This window comes from Mobula hypostoma, chromosome 1, assembly GCF_963921235.1.
Source record: "Mobula hypostoma chromosome 1, sMobHyp1.1, whole genome shotgun sequence".
NCBI lineage: Eukaryota > Metazoa > Chordata > Chondrichthyes > Myliobatiformes > Myliobatidae > Mobula > Mobula hypostoma.
The window spans coordinates 91,104,633-91,120,848 of NC_086097.1; the positions used below are offsets into that span (position 1 = coordinate 91,104,633).

The 16,216-nt window shown below is 45.0% G+C and overlaps 1 protein-coding gene across 5 annotated transcripts in view; it reads left to right on the forward strand.

Moving 5' to 3' along the window:
* The window catches only part of tmem121aa (transmembrane protein 121Aa), an 87,722-nt gene that overhangs the window by 55,926 nt on the left and 15,580 nt on the right, over positions 1-16,216 (forward strand). For 3 of the 5 annotated variants that reach the window (XM_063072754.1, XM_063073097.1, XM_063072842.1), the window contains one exon: positions 3,245-3,381. The exons of 1 other annotated variant lie outside the window; for it this stretch is intronic. The gene's annotated coding sequence lies outside the window, so the exon portion shown is untranslated. Of the gene's footprint in view, positions 1-2,492; positions 2,563-3,244; positions 3,382-16,216 lie in introns of those variants that run through there. One more of the 5 variants, XM_063072928.1, reaches the window with a different exon arrangement.

Consider the following 16,216-nt stretch of genomic DNA (forward strand, 5'->3'; position numbering starts at 1 on the left):
AAAATGAAACTTGTATAGTTAATTTAGCTTTGAATAACTGCTAACCATTGCTGGTTGTAATTGATGTTGCAGCCAAACGAGTGTAAGTGTGACATATCAGATGCAGTTGCTTTAATAAAAGAGGAGGTATCAAAGAGTTTAGTGTCTTGAAAAGTTGTTAAGCTGCCATGCTGCGATGAAATATGTCCCAGGGAGGTAAAAAGACAAGGAGGAGGTTGTGGGGGCTTTGACTACCAGTGTTCAATCATCCCTGCCTACAGCATGGTGCATGGGGTATGGAGAACTGCTCCTTTTGCCTAAAAGGAGGAAAGGATAAACCAAGTAAGTGCAGAATAATTTCTGTAGCTCTAGTGGTGGCTAATATTGGTATAATTTCTGAGGGATGGTATAAACCTTACAAAGTCACAGATTAATCAAGACAATGTGGATATATTGAAAAGAAGCTGTGACTGTTTGATTGAATTTTTTGAGAAGATAACAAAGACATTTGATGAGTGCATTGCATTAGGCAAGACTAGATTACATGGGAAGGACCCCTGCATAACGAGATTTCCACTGGGGACCTCCTCCCTCTCCAGATGGTAAAACAGACCCTAACATGTACATTGGGGACCTGGAGTGGAAGGTGTTGGTTCACTGACACCCCTCCATTTGTCTGTTCCGTGGCTGGGAGGAGTCAGTGTATTATGTTTATATGGAGTGTAAGAGGTTGCAGCCCCTGTTTGAGCATCTGAAGGGGCTGCTGCTCAGATTCTGGTTGCACTGCAGCCCCCGCTCCTCATCTACAGGTACCCAGTATGGAAGCTGGAGGGTCACTCGGAGAATGTCCTGATAGGCTTGCTCTTGGGTCTGGCCAAACTGGCCATTCACGGGTCCAGGCGGTGGACTGCCGAGGGCTCTGCCCAGGCCGACTGCCTGTCCCTCTTCCAGGGCTACATCTGTGCCAGGATGTCCTTAGAGAGGGAGCACAGGATCATCATGGGTTCAGTGAGGGGTTTCTGGGAATGGTGGGCCCACCAGAGAACTGAGTGTATTATAGATGCTAACTATACTTAAATTTAAAATTAATAACTGCACTGTAACCCTTATCCTTCATATGTGCTTTGTATTTGAATAAAGTTTTGTACATTTGTAAAAATAAGGAGGGATTGGACAAATTAGGATTCTCTGGAAGCTGAGGAGAAACCTTAAAGGCGTTTCCAAAATTATGAAAAGCATAGAGTTGGCATTCGGTATCTTTTTCCCAGCACTGAGATAATCTAATACCAGAGGGCATTCAATTCCTGTCGGAGAATCTGAATCAGAATCAGGTTTCTTATCACCATCATGTGACATGAAATTTCTTAACTCAGCAGCAGCAGTTCAATGCAATACATAATCTAGCAGAGAGAAAAAAATGATAAATAAAAAAACATAATAATAATAATGAATAAACAAGCAAGTCAGTTACGTGTATTGAATAGATTAAAAAAACAGAAATACTGTATATTTTTTAAAAAGTGAGGTAGTGTCCAAAGCTTCAATGTCCATTTAGGAATCGTATGGCAGAGGGGAAGAAGCTGTTCCTGAGTCACTGAGTGTATGCCTTCAGGCTTCTGTACCTCCTACCTGATGGTAACAGTGGGAAAAGGGCATGCCCTGGGTGCTGGAGGTCCTTAATAATGGACACTGCCTTCCTGAGACACTGCTCCCTGAAGATGTCCTGGGTACTTTGCAGGCTACTGCCCAAGATGGAGCTGACTAGATTTACAACCTTCTGCAGCTTCTTTCAGTCCTGTACAGTAGCCCCCCACCCCCCCAATACCAGACAGTGATGCAGTCTGTCAGAATGCTCTCCACCGTACAACTATAGAAGTTTTTGAGTGTATTTGTTGACGTGTAAGTTTAAAGGAGATGTCCAGGGCAAGTTTTTTTTAATAGAGAGAGAGTCGTGGGTGCCTGGAATGCACTGCCAGGGTTGGTGGTGGAGGCGATTCTGATTGAGATGTTTAAGAGGCTCTAAGATAGGCACATGACTTTGCAGGGAATGGGAGGATGTGGTCCCCATGCGGGCAGAAGGGGTTAGGTATCAGAATCAGAATCATGCTTAATATCACCAGATACTGTATGTCGTGAAGTTTGTTAACTTAGCAGCAGCAGTACAATGCAATGCATGATAAGTATAGAAAAAACTGTGAATTGCAGTAAGTATATATACGTTTATTAAAAGGTTAAATTAAATAAATAGTGCAAAAACAGAAATTTTAAAAATGTAGTAAGGTAGTGTTCATGGTTTCAATGTCCATTTAGAAATCAATGGCAAAGGGAACTAAGCTTTCCTGAATAGCTGAGTGTGTGTCTTCAATCTTCTGTACCTCCTTCCTGACAGTAACAATGAGAAGAGGACATGTCCTGGTGGTAGAGATCATTAATGATGGACCCTGCCTTTCTGAGGCACTGCTCATTGAAGATGTCTTGGATACTATGGAGGCCAGTGCCCATGATGGAGCTGACTAATTTTACAACTCTCTGCAGTAGTCCCCCATACCGGACAGTGGTGCAGCCTGTCAGACAGCTCTCACGGTACATTTGTAGAAATTTTTGAGTGTCTTAGGTGACATACCAAATCTCCTCAAACTCCCAATTAAATACAGCCGCTGTTGTGCCTTCTTTGTAATTGCATCAATATGTTGGGCCCAGGATAGATCCTCATCTCTGACCGGGAACTTGAAATTGTTCACCCTTCCCACTTTTAATCCCTCTATTAGGACTGGTCTATGTTTGTAAGTCTGACCGGAGCAAAGGATGTTGGGAATGGTGAGATCGGAGTGCCATGGGAGGGTGTGGGACAGGTGACAGAGAAGGAGAGCCAGGGGTAGGAGGGGGTCATTCTGGTGTGGGTGCAGATCCACCCAGCCCTGAGACAATGGGCAAGGTCATTTGAATCCAAACAATTGGTCTATTAATCATTACAGAATGTCTCTCTGGAGCTTCCCACTCCCTCCCTGTCCCCTTCCCATTTTCTCAACCATGATTCCCCTCTCCCTGACCCCATCCCACTCTCAGTCCGGAGTAGAGACCCATATCAGAATCACATATGTCATGAAATTTGGTTTTTTTTTGTGGCAGCAGTACAGTGCAATACGTAAAATTGCTACAGTACTGTACAGAGCTGTTGGTTACCCCAGCCATATATATGTGCCTAAGACTTTTGCACAGTACTGTACCTAACAGTATACCCTTTATATTCCCCACTTCTCCACAGTATCATTCGTTTGCAACGTGCCGTGTCATATGATGTGGGAGATCATGGTCTTTCCATAACCACGATCGTTCTTGGCAAATTTTTCTACAGAAGTGGTTTGCCATTGCCCTCTTCCTGGCAGTGTCTCTACAAGACAGGTGAGCCAAGCCATTATCAGTACTGTCGGCCTGGTGCCATAATCAGGACTTCTGATATGCACCAGCTGCTCATTTGATCATTCACCACCTGCTCCCATGGCTTCCTGTGACCCTGATCGCCCGGGGGGAGGGCGGTGGTGGGGTGTGTGGCTAAGCAGGTGCTACATCTTAGCCCAAGGGTGACCGGCAGGATAGTGGAGGGAAGGAATGCCTTACACCTCCTTTGGTAGAGACGTAGTTTCATCCTGCCACCCACTCCATGATATGTACTGTCTATGTGTATTCATCTTGGACAATTCAGAGAAAGTAATCGATCAGTAATTTCTCCTGAGACAAAGCAACTATGAGTGGGACAGGTCAGATTATGGGGGCCTCATGGGAAAAAGCAGTGGTGAAGCAAAGAATAATCGAGAGAGAATTCTGTACCACAGGCGCCTGAATGGATCGCCGTCACCTTATAGCCTTGAATTCATTCACACCATCATTTTTATCTGTCCAACAGAATGAGGATGGTGTTTAGCAACACATTGGTCACTCTCAAATTTAGCAGGATGCATGACGGGAGCAAGTAACCTAATTAAAGAACAAGATCAAAGCTTCACCCCCGAGTCATAGGCATGTGGTGAATTTAGATTCGAGTCATGCTACTCAATGAGTCATCTCACTGCAAGCACCACTTGTTTACAACTGTTTATAAATCTTAACTCAGCAGGACTGCCCTTTTTATATTGTTTAAACTTCCTTAATAAATGAACCGAATAAATAATAAATTCTGGAGGAAAGAGTCGATGGCAGTAAAGATGCGAAGATGAATCCTGCAAAACCCCTCTAGCATACCCAGAATATCCCACAGAATCTCTAAACCGAAACATTAGCTCTGTTTATCTTTCCATGTGTAAATTAATGGGAATGTGGGGAGAATAAAAATAGGATTAAATTAGAATTAGTGTACCTGGGTGGTTGATCCAAGGGCTTGTTTCAATGCTCCATCTCTTTATGAGATGCTGCCTGACTTACTGAGATTGGCCAACATTTTCTGTTTCTATACTACAAAATACAATAGCCTATGACTTTCAGTTAGCAGGAACCATTAGTTTTAACACAGCAAGGGTCTACAGAGAATCTGCAAGAACATACTTGATTAAATGGCTATTGGAGGTGTTGAATGAGGATAAATATGCATTTACGAACAAGGACAATTCTCTGCTCTTGGAGAAGGTCCAGAGACCATTTACTGGATTGGTATTAAAATAAATCATGGTGATTGCTTGTACACATGGGGAATTATCTGTGGATAGAAAAGCTCAGGGAGAAGAATCAGCACAGTGTCAGGCCTGCATGTGCAGGCTTTTCCCAGTCTCCACTCAGCTAGCAGGAGTCACCTGCCACTCGTTTTCAACTCATCACCTGCAGCCTATTTAAACCTAGCTCTCATCCACAATTGCTGTTCACTCATCCAACTAACCAGCTTCAACCAATTGCTCCTAGCCTTCAGTTACCTTGTTGCCTTATCAAATTACGTATCTGTTCTCTCTTGTTCTCTCTTGGCTTGTTATTTTGCAGTTTATTATTAAACTGATCGCTCACCACTAAATCTTCTTCACTACTCTGTGATTGGGTCAAGCCTCCTCTGCATTTCCTGACAGAATAAATGACCAGTGATTGACCCAGCAGAGTTTGCTTGCCTGAAGGAAGTTGTCTGTCGACATGTTCGTACAATCCAGAAGCAGCAGTGAATCATTCACCATCTGCTCCCAACCCACTCTCCGTTTGGATTCAGCAACCCTGTGCCAGTCAACCTTCTCCCTTGGAGCTCCGGATGCCAGTGCCCAAACGCGTCCATGGATCGCCAACCTGAAGTTCAACTTCCTGTTCCAGTGTATCTCACACTTCAAGCTCTGGCCAGCTCTGCACATTATGGACTGAGCCAAGGTCACCTTCGTCATTTCTCTCTTGACTGGGTGAGCTCTGCCGTGGGCCGCCACTAGCTGGAACAATAAAACCCCCATTTTCAACCAACATGAGGAATTCACTATGGAAATGAGCTGGGATTTCGACTATCTAGGAAGTGGAAGGGCAGCAGTGGATCGGATATTTCACCTGCATCAAGGCTCAGGCTCAGTGATGGATTACACGGTGTAAGTCAGGATCCTCGCAGCGGGCTGTGGCTGGAAGGCAGAAGTGCTGCTGACCCATTACCATCACAGCCTCTCGGTGCGCTTGAAAAAACGAGCTGTCTACTTGGGTAACATACATCAAAGTTGCTGGTGAACGCAGCAGGCCAAGCAACATCTATAGGAAGAGGCGCAGTCGACGTTTCAGGCCGAGACCCTTCGTCAGGACCAGTTAGTCCTGACGAAGGGTCTCGGCCTGAAACGTCGACTGCGCCTCTTCCTATAGATGCTGCTTGGCCTGCTGCGTTCACCAGCAACTTTGATGTATGTTGCTTGAATTTCCAGCATCTGCAGAATTCCTGTTGTCTACTTGGGTGATGCCTCTAAAGCCTCATCACTCTGGCCCTCTGTATTGACAAGCGTCTTATGGAATGACCCTCCAAATCACAGCAGGCAACTTTCCTGACTGGATTCTGGTCTCCCTACCAAGCCTATCTCACACCCCTTCTGCATCATGGCCAATAATGGATATCTCTTGAGGTCTGGGATGGTCAGAGCACATACATGGCCTATGCATGTGAGCATTGGATAGCACCATGAATCCATCCAATTCCTTCTTATCAACTCACACAACACTCCTCTCATCTTGGGTTACCCCTAGCTCTCCACTCACAACCCTCACTTTGCCTGGTCATCTGGTTCATTGCTGAGTTTGGGACCCACCTGCTTACAACCTCAGTTGACTTTACCTTGTAAATCCATGGAGACGAAGAAGCACTGAACTCCCACAAGAATACCACAACTTAGATATCGCCTTCAGGAAAAGAGAAGCCGGCACCCTGCCGCCTCACAGACCGCAGGACTGCAATTGACCTCCTTTCGGGCACCGTCCCTTCCTGAGGCCATCTGTTCTCCCTCTCTCCTCCCGAGATGCAAGCCATAAATGACTACATTGCTGAAGAGCAACAACACAGCTTCATTTGACCATCCCATTCCCCAGAGAGTGCAGGACCCTTCTTTGTGAAAAAGAAAGATGGGTCTCTTCATTCCTGCATTGACTCAACAAAATCGCCATTACAAACCGCTACCCTCTCCCTTGATGGATAGCACATTCAAAGCACTCCGCGCGGCCCAATCCTTCACCAAACTGGATCTACGGTGTGTGTACAATCTGACCCGCATCTGCTGGAGGATGAACGGAAGACACGTTCATAATGCCCACTGGGCACGACGAATACTTGGTGATGCCTTTCGGTCCTTACAACAGTCCAGCTGTTTTCTAAGTCTTCATCAATGAGGTGCTTCAAGACAAGTTACACAGGTATGTGTTCATCTACCTTGATGACATCCTCATCTTCTCCAGGGACCCCCAAAGACCACGTCTGTCACATCCTTTCAGTCCTTCAGCAACTCCTCAAAAACCAACTGTGCTACAAGTTAGGAAAATGCTAGTTCCACATCCCAGTTATTTCCTTCCTGGGCGATGCCCTTTCACCAAAGGTAAAAGCATGGACCCAGAGAAAGTGTGTGCTGCTGTTGAATGGCCCCAGCTGCACTTCTCCAACTTATACCGCTGGTCATCAGAAACTACAGCTAAACTGCTGCTCCTCTCACCTCCCTCACCAAATCACCTATCTTATGGATAACCTGGTCTGCTGCTGTAGACCACGCTTTCACAGAGCTCAAGTGGTGCCTCACACCACTCCCATTTTCCACCACCTGAACCTCTCCAGAGCTTTTGTGGTAGAGGTGGGCACATCCGATGTGGGTGTCAGGGCCATCCTCTTCCGGTGAGGACCAGGTGGGAAGAAACATCCTTGTGCCTTCTTCTCGCACAAATTCAACTCTACACAGCTTTGTTATGGAGCAGGAGACAGGGAGCTAATTGCCTTGGAGGAATGGAGACGTTGGCTGATGGGGAAACACCAAGCCCTTCCTGATCTGCACTGAACACCAGAACTTCAAATCCATTCAACACACCTGCCATCTCAACCCACGTCAGGCTTGCTTGGCCCTCTTCTTCGAACAACTCAACTCCTCCTACCAACCCCGCTCCAACAACAGTAAGGCGGTCGCCCAGTCACGACAGTTTGACCCAGCTGAAACGGAGATCAACCCTCAGCCCATTCCATTCTCCTAGATCATAGCCCCAATCATCTGGGACCTTAAGAACCCGATCCGCCGGGCCCTACGGCACGAGCCTGCTCCGGCCGACCCAGCTGACAGCTGCATGTACTGCTCATGCTGCCGGCAATGCACTCTGAGGCACTCCAGTGAGCCACTCTTTACCCCTCTCCAGCCATCCAGGAGCATGACAAACTCTGGATTTACTGCAACGCCTATGCTGGTGGCCCACCATGATTGCAGATGTATGTCAGTTTATCACTGAACATGCCCAGTCCAATTTCTCCAACCAATGTTCTTCTAGGCTCCTACCAGTTCATCAACAGCCTTGGTTCAACAGCACCATGGATTTTATCACGGGTTTGCCACCTTCCGACCACGGTGATCATGACAGTGATAGTAGTTCTCCAAGGCAGCCCACTTCATTGCCGTCCACAAGCTTCCATCAGCTGCTGAGATGGTGGACCCAGTTCTCCAACATGTAGTGGTCTCCATGGCTTCCACCAGGACATTGTGTCAGAGCAGGACCTACAGTTTGTCTCCCACTTCTGACGAGCTTTCCACTCTTTCCTCCACAACTCATTCAGTTTGTTCCCTGGCTATCATCTGCAGACCGACAGTCAGTCAGAAGAAGCCAATTGGCGATGCTTTGCTACTTCTAACCCTTCCACATAGAAGAGGTTTGTCCTCCTCTGCCACGGGTGTGTCACCTTTTGAAGTGCTCCATGGCTACCAGCCCCCGTTGTTCCCTGTGGAGGAACCAACAGTGGAGATCCCGTCTACCACGGCCCTGGTTCGCTGCTGCTGGAATGCGTGGTAGGGGACACAGGGGGCAATCCTAGCTGCCAGCTATGACTTCTGCCTCTCTCCTAGAGAAAGGGAAAAAAGAATCTGAATTTATATAGCATTTTCAATTATCTCAAGTCCCAAACAGCCAAAGTACCTTCTTTAATGTAGATACTGCTACAGATTGGGAAAGTATCAGCAAAATTGCACATAGCAAGCCTCCACATTAGATATTGACCAGATCATGTGAAGAAGTGTCAGTTAAGAAGTCAACACAAAAGAGGGAACTCCCTTCATGCCTTTGAAATTGTTCAGGGTGACTATTACCTGACAGAACAGACAGGTCATATTACAAGGTTCAGGATCAGCTACTTTCCTACAGCTATCAGGTTCTCAAACTGATCTGAACAATCCCAACCCCACTCAGCAATAGAACACTACGGACCTCCTCTTGCACTACGTAGTCTGTGATTGTGTTTTTTTGCAGTAATTTCTAATTTATATTGTGTGTTGTCTGAACCTAAAGTACATGCCTTTGATGTTATTGCAAACAAGTTTTTCATTGTACTTGTAGCTCAACGTTGACATGGAAAGACCATGATCGCCCATGTCATATGAATGAACAAATACACACTGACTATGAAGATTAGTTGTGAAATACCCAAGTGGAAGAAAGAGTGGCCATCGTGATATCCATAACATGTATAATGCTTGGTGCTGACCACAGAGAGCGTAGAATGACGGGAGAATACTTCATGATAAATGGAAGATGTAATATCTGCATTTCTCTTGGAGTTGTCATGTGAAGAAGATCATGTCCATTTTGCCTCTAGATAGATGAAATCTGCACTGTGATTTTGGAAGTTATTCTTTGGCTACTGGGAGGAGGAAGTTGTGGACGACATTGACATAATGCATCAGGAGTGCACAGAATCACTGAATAAACAACAGGAGTGCACCACTTCATGAGTTAGCCACTGGCTCATCCTGTCAGGCACCTCCTTCCCCATCTGTGGAAGAGTCAACAACTTCCATGTCAGCCCATATTGTCAACCTTGACTGCTTAAGGAGATGATTCAAATCATGAAGAGCCTTATTCCAGATAAAGTACTGATGTGAATTACCCTTTGCCGTGAAAGACCATTGAGATCTTTAAGCCTCATTTTTCATTCAATTAAGTGACAAAGACGGCAGCTTCGAACAGGCCATTTAGCCGAGTGCATCTACGTCAGCCATAACACCAATTTAAACATCCTTTAAGTCCCTGCCTGTTCATATGGTTGTCTAAATGCCCCTTAAACATTGCTGTCGTATCACCTCCCTTAGCATTGCGTGTTCAAGGCACCTGCCACTTTCTATGCAAAAACTTGCCATTAAAATATCATTAAAATTTTTCCCTTTTAGTATTTGCCATTTCTGTCACGGGAAAACGAATAGTGATTTTCACACCTTTATATACTTCTATCAGATCACACCCAACATCCCCCTCAGCCACTGATGCTTCAGACAAAACAATCCAAGTTCATCCAATCTTTCCAATTGTTGGTGATCGAATCCTCTCAACGCCTTTTGTTGCAGGATTTTGATATTTACACCCATTAAAAACTTGTCATTCCTGGTCACAAAGTCTCCATTTAGTCCCTTATACTTAATTTTTTTCTGGCAGGGTGCCAACCTTTCTTCCCAGTAACCAATTCCATTGAAACTAATAAAAAAGTTAATTTGTCCCAGAATCTCTGGATTGTAGAGGAGAGAGGTAGTCTCACGAAAGCATAAAAGCTTCTTTGAAGTTTGGGCACCATCCATGGTAAGAGTTGCTTTCTCTAGTTGGGGAGTTTAGAACGAGGAGGCATCACTTGAGGTAAGGGGTCAGCTATTTAGGATTTAAGATGAGATATCACATATTTGTCTGGAAGGTTGCACTTCTATGGAAAAAAAACAAATCAAATCAGGTTTAATCGATACAGTTGCATGAGACAGTGTTCCTCTGGGGCCAAGGTGCAAAATGTTAAAAACAAGCAAACATTCAAAAATAATGAGTAACGTAATTCAAAATAGTGAGCGAAGAAGCATATTCACTCAAAAAAAAACATATATAAAAGGTCCAGGACCCTGAGCAACTATGTCCAGCAATTGATGGTACAGTCTCCTGGCAGTGTATAGATGCATGCAATCCAGCCTGTCATTCCACCGCTCGAACACAGGAGGACAGCACCGATGGGAGAGGCCAGGTCCCAGCCGAGCTCGAACGCCACGCGGTAAACGCTCTGTGTCTCTCACCTGGTCTGCAGCACCAGGCAAACCCGAGGCTTGAGGCTATAACTGAGGCTACACAGTTCCTATGTCACCTGCAGGGCTGAATGGCCTACTCCTGCACCTATTGATCATTGTCTATTGTCCCACCACCAGACAAGGGTAACAGGCCTGTGGCAATTTACATTATCACTGTCCAACAGAGTCTTGTGATCGCAAGTGAAATGTCCGAGACAATCTCCCACGGTTATACTGCACCAGCTTTGATGCTTCCGAGTAGTGGACAGCAACATAGTCTACAGCCAGGTCAGCCCCTCCGAACCCAAGCCAGCTCTTCTGACATTCCGGCAGGCTGCTCCATACCCAAACAGGCTCCTCTGACATCCCAACAGGCTCCTCCCCTATCCCACCACCTCGGCCGGTCCCTTCGACACCAGCCCAGCTATTCTGATCAACCAGCAGCTCACCAATGGAGTAACAGTGCAGCATCCAAAATTCTTGGAGTAAAATTGTCCGGATTGTAAAAAAAAACACATTTTACAAAGAATACAGCACCTTTGGCTGGTCCACAAGAGGCTGCTATATTTGCACGCACTGTCATCTTACCAGAAGTTCTCCACTACTGGATTGTGAGCTTTTGGAATACTGTATTTCCAGGGGCTCTGGTTACTCAGACATTGTGTATTGAACACTTAAACTGGACATCAGAGAATACGGGAATGGGAAATGTACTCGGTAAAGGCTCGGACACGGGCTTGATCTATAAGGCAGAGCAGCATAAGGTCTGTTTTTTATTCCATTTCCTTAAATGAACTTTCAATCAAATTCCTGGAGGAAGATGATCTGTGCAATATTGAATGAATAACGGAAAGAATTAGCATTTATATAATACCTTTCATTATTTTAAGATGCCCAAAAGTGCTTTGACAGCCAACTAATTACTCAGGAAATGCATTCACTCTTAATGTAAGAAATACAGCAACTGTTTATGTATAATCAAGGTTTCATGAAAAGCGTGAGATAAATGAACAGGTCAAAGTTATTTCAGTGAAATTTCTTGAGGCATGAAAACTGACCAGAGAATACTGCTGCTTTGCACAGCCAGCCAGGCTGAGCTGCCAACATATTTTTCCCCTGAATCAGAGACTTGTGGGTTCAACTGGTATTCCAGAGATTTCAGTCTGAATCAATGCTCCAATGCAAAACTGAGGAGATGTTGCTTTACAGATGACAGCTTAAAGGAGGTCATGTCTGCTCTCTCTGGCTGTGTGTTGTTTCAAAGTAGAGCAGAGATCTTCACATTCACCTCACAATCAGCATCAATAATAAATGGGCTGGAATCATATTGTTTTTCTTGGGAACTTACCATGCGCACAATGCCCTCTTTAATTTCCCCCATTATAGTGACGATTAATTATTTAAAATATTCATTATTAGATTTAATGTGATTTGGGACATTTGAGATCATAAGAAGTGCAATGTTGTTACGAGTAATAGATGACAGAGTAACACAACTAATGGAGTTGCTGCCTCGCGGCTCCAGTTACCCAACTTCAGTCCCACCTCTGGTGCTGTCTGTGTGGAGTTTTCATGTTCCCTGTGTGACCAGGTGGATTTCTCCCAAAGAGTGGGGTTGATGGGTTATTTGGCCTCTGTAAATCACCCCGATGGGGATGGGTGTCAGGAGAATTGGATGGATACTACGGACACATGACAGAAAATTAGTTACAAGGAAACAATGAGGGAAGTGGAAACACAAGGATATCTGCAGATGCTGGAAATTCAAGCAACACACATCAAAGTTGCTGGTGAACGCAGCAGGCCAGGCAGCATCTCTAGGAAGAGGTACAGTCGACGTTTTGGGCCGAGACCCTTCGTCAGGACTAACTGAAAGAAGAGCTAGTAAGAGATTTGAAAGTGGGAGGGGGAGGGGGAGGTCCAAAATGATAGGAGAAGACAGGAGGAGGAGGCATGGAGGCAAGAGCTGGACAGGTGATTGGCAAAAGGGATATGAGAGGATCATGGGACAGGACCCCTTGCCCATCCTCTGGGTTTCCCCCCCTCCCCCTTTTCCTTCTCACTGGGCCTCCTGTCCCATAATCCTCTCATATCCCTTTTGCCAATCACCTGTCCAGCTCTTAGCTCCATCCCTCCTGCTCCTGTCTTCTCCTATCACTTTGGATCTCCCCCTCCCCCTCCCACTTTCAAATCTCTTACTAGCTCTTCTTTCAGTTAGTCCCGACCAAGGGTCTCGGCCTGAAACATCGACTGTACCTCTTCCTAGAGATGCTGCCTGGCCTGCTGCGTTCACCAGCAACTTTGAAGTGAGGGAAGTGGGATTGTTCTGAGAACAAGCATTGGCTACGTCATATGAAAAGATGGCATGGTTATACTTTTTCAAAACAGTGACAGTCACCCGAGAGGGCAAAGGAGGCCTTGAATTAATTGCTCAACTGAAGGATGTTGCCCCTTCTGCATAGTTCTGGGGTGGAAGTCCATGGAAAGTATAGAACTGTCATTAGCTTTGGCACATTCTCTTCTCAACTGAGAGAAGCAAGTAAGAGTGATTGCCAATCCACTAAGACTTGCCCCAGTACTTTGCTTAATGCAGCTTAAGGCAGAATGAATGTAATTTGGGAATAAAAGGTACAAGATTTGTGACCTGGCCTGTGTAGTTAGTGATGTTCTTCAGTCTTGGACAATGATATAATCACTACAGTTGATCTCATGCTTTCAATTTCTAGTTTGCCCTAGTCTGCATTGGGCGAGACTGTGGAATTTCATCTGGCTGAATATTAGATGGTCTATCGCAGGTAGAGAATGGTTCTTGGAGTAACTCAGGAATACGCAGGAAGCATAGTATCATACCAAAGCATAAGTCATGTTTATCCACTGGTATTGAGGAGAGGGTAACCACTGGCACAGTAATCTCTGTCAAAGGGGAGATCGATTAGTTCCACTCCCCCAACTCTTCCTCAAAACCCTGCACATTTTTCAACCTTACGTGCTTATCAAACACCAATCGTCAACTTCAATTATTTAGGTAATTTTCTTTTGAACCTATCACCACCATGCTTTCAGGCAGTGCACTTCGAATCACAACAATATGCCTGATTAAAATTAGTTCTCATGAACCCTGTAGGTCATTTCATCTGTGACCAATCCTCCTTCCTTAATGCTTTGTCAAAATGCCTCCAAATTTTGAAACCAAATACTAAATTACTTTTAACCGGGAGGGAAATCTCAGCTTGCACGTTCTTCTTTTGTTGCTGGCACAGTAACAATATGAACACCTGAAGCCAGTGTTAATGCCCTCACAATGGCCTAATTAATAACAGAATCTTGTAGATCTGCTACGGGTACAAGAGTTACAACTAACTTATAATTGGTGACTAATAAGTGCCTGATGACTGTATCCCCATGGTCCTTTTTCAACAGCAGTTTAATTTGTTTTAACTATTGAGCCAGAGTTGTCCATAATAGAAGAGGAACTCATTAACACCTGGTCTGAAAGCTGCTTAGAGGCACCAGTAGGAGATCTGGGGAAATGTTATACTTCTTTGCATCAAGAGTAAGTGACCCTTGTGTTATCTGTGTTTACTGTCTTCCTCCTCTCTCTCTAATCCTTCATCTTGCAAAAATAACTTTTAAATCTGCAGCGGGAAAACTTCAGTAATTAGTTTTTCCTAACAATCCCTGAATTCCAAACTTCCCAAAGTTCTCTTGAGTCAGGAACTGAATCAGGATCAGGTTTAATATCACTGGCATGTAATGAAATTTGTTGTTTTGTGGCAGCAGTACATTGCAATACATAATAAAGAAAATATAAATGACAGTAAGATGTATAAATAAAAAATAAATTAAATTATTAATGCAAAAGGAGAGGGGAAATACTACCATAATGTTCATGGATGCATTGGCCATTTAGAAATCTGACAGTGGAGAAGACGCTGTTCCTAAAATGTTGAGTGTGTGTCATCATACTCTTGTACCTCCTCCTTGATGGTTGTAATGAGAAGAGGGCATGTCCTGGGTGATGGGGTTCTTAATGATAGATGCCACCTTTTTGAGACATCGCCTTTTGAAGGTGTCCTCCATGCTGGGGAGGCTGGGCCCATAATGGAGCTGGCTGAGTTTACAACTGTCTGCTGGTTTTTCCTCTCCTGTGCAGTCTCCTCTCTATACCAGATGGTGATACAACCAATTAAATTGCTCTCTGTGGTACATCTGTAGAAATTTGCGGGTCTCTGGTGACATATCAAATCTCCTGAAACTCCTAATGAAATATAGCCACTGTCATGCCTTCTCTGTAATTGCATCAATATGTTGTGCCCAGGATAGATCTTCAGAGATGTTGACACCTAGGAACCTGAAACTGTTACCCATTCCAATGCTGATCCCTTGATGAGGACTGGGGTGTGTTCCCTTGACTTCCCCTTCCTGATGTCCACAATCAATTCCTTGGTCTTGCTGATATAGAGTGCAAGGGTGTTGTTGCCTCACCACTCAACCAACTGCTATCTTGCTCTCGTACGCCTCCTTGACACCATCTGAAATTCTGCCAATTACGGTTGTGTCATCAGCAAATTTATATATAGCATTTGAGCTGTGCCGAGCCACACAGTCGTGGGTGTAGTGAGAGTAGAGCATTGGGCTAAGCACACATCCTTAAGCCACTATTGATTGTCAGCGAAGAGAATAGAATAGAATGTGGTCTCCAGGTGAGGAAGTCAAGGATCCAGTTGCAGAGGGAGTTACAGAGGCCCAGGTTTGAAGCCTTCTAATTGGAACTGAGGGTATGATTGTGTTGAATGCTGAGCTGTAATCAATTAGCAGCAGCCTATTGTCCCGGTTTTCCAAGGCCAAGTGGAGAGCTAGAGAGATTGCATCTGCTGTAGATCTATTGTGGTGATAGGCAAATAGCAGCACGTCCAGATCTTTGCTTAGACAGGAGTTGACCAGCCTCTCACAGCACTTCATCACAGTAGATGTGAGGGCCACTGGGTCAGCTCACGTGATCGTCAGCCTTTGGAAGCAGGTGGGAACCTCTGACTGCAGCACTGAGAGATTGAAGATGTCTTTGAACACTCCTGCTAACTGGTTGGCACAGGTTTTCAGAGCCCCATCAAGGCCTGGGGCCTTGCAAAGGTTCACCCTCGTGAAAGATGTTCTCATGTCAGCCTCTGAGACAGAGATCGCAGGGTGACCCAATGCTGCAAGGATTCGCACAGGTGTAGTTTTATTCTCCTTTTCAAAGTGTGCATAAAAGGCATTGAGCACACCTGGGAGTGAAGCATCACAGCCATTCATGATGTTTGGTTTTGCTTTGTAGGAAGTAATGGCCTGCAAACCTTACCAGAGCTGACGTGCATCGTTCCATCTCTAACCTCAATCAGAATTGTTTTTTCGCTCTTAAAATAACTATCCTTAGGTTGTACCTAGAGTACTTGTATACAGTAGTTCTGGATCACCAACCCTGAATGCCACAGATCTAGCCCTCAGCAAGCTACGAATCTCCTGGCTCATCCATGGCTTTTGGTTTGTCCCTTTGGATTAGA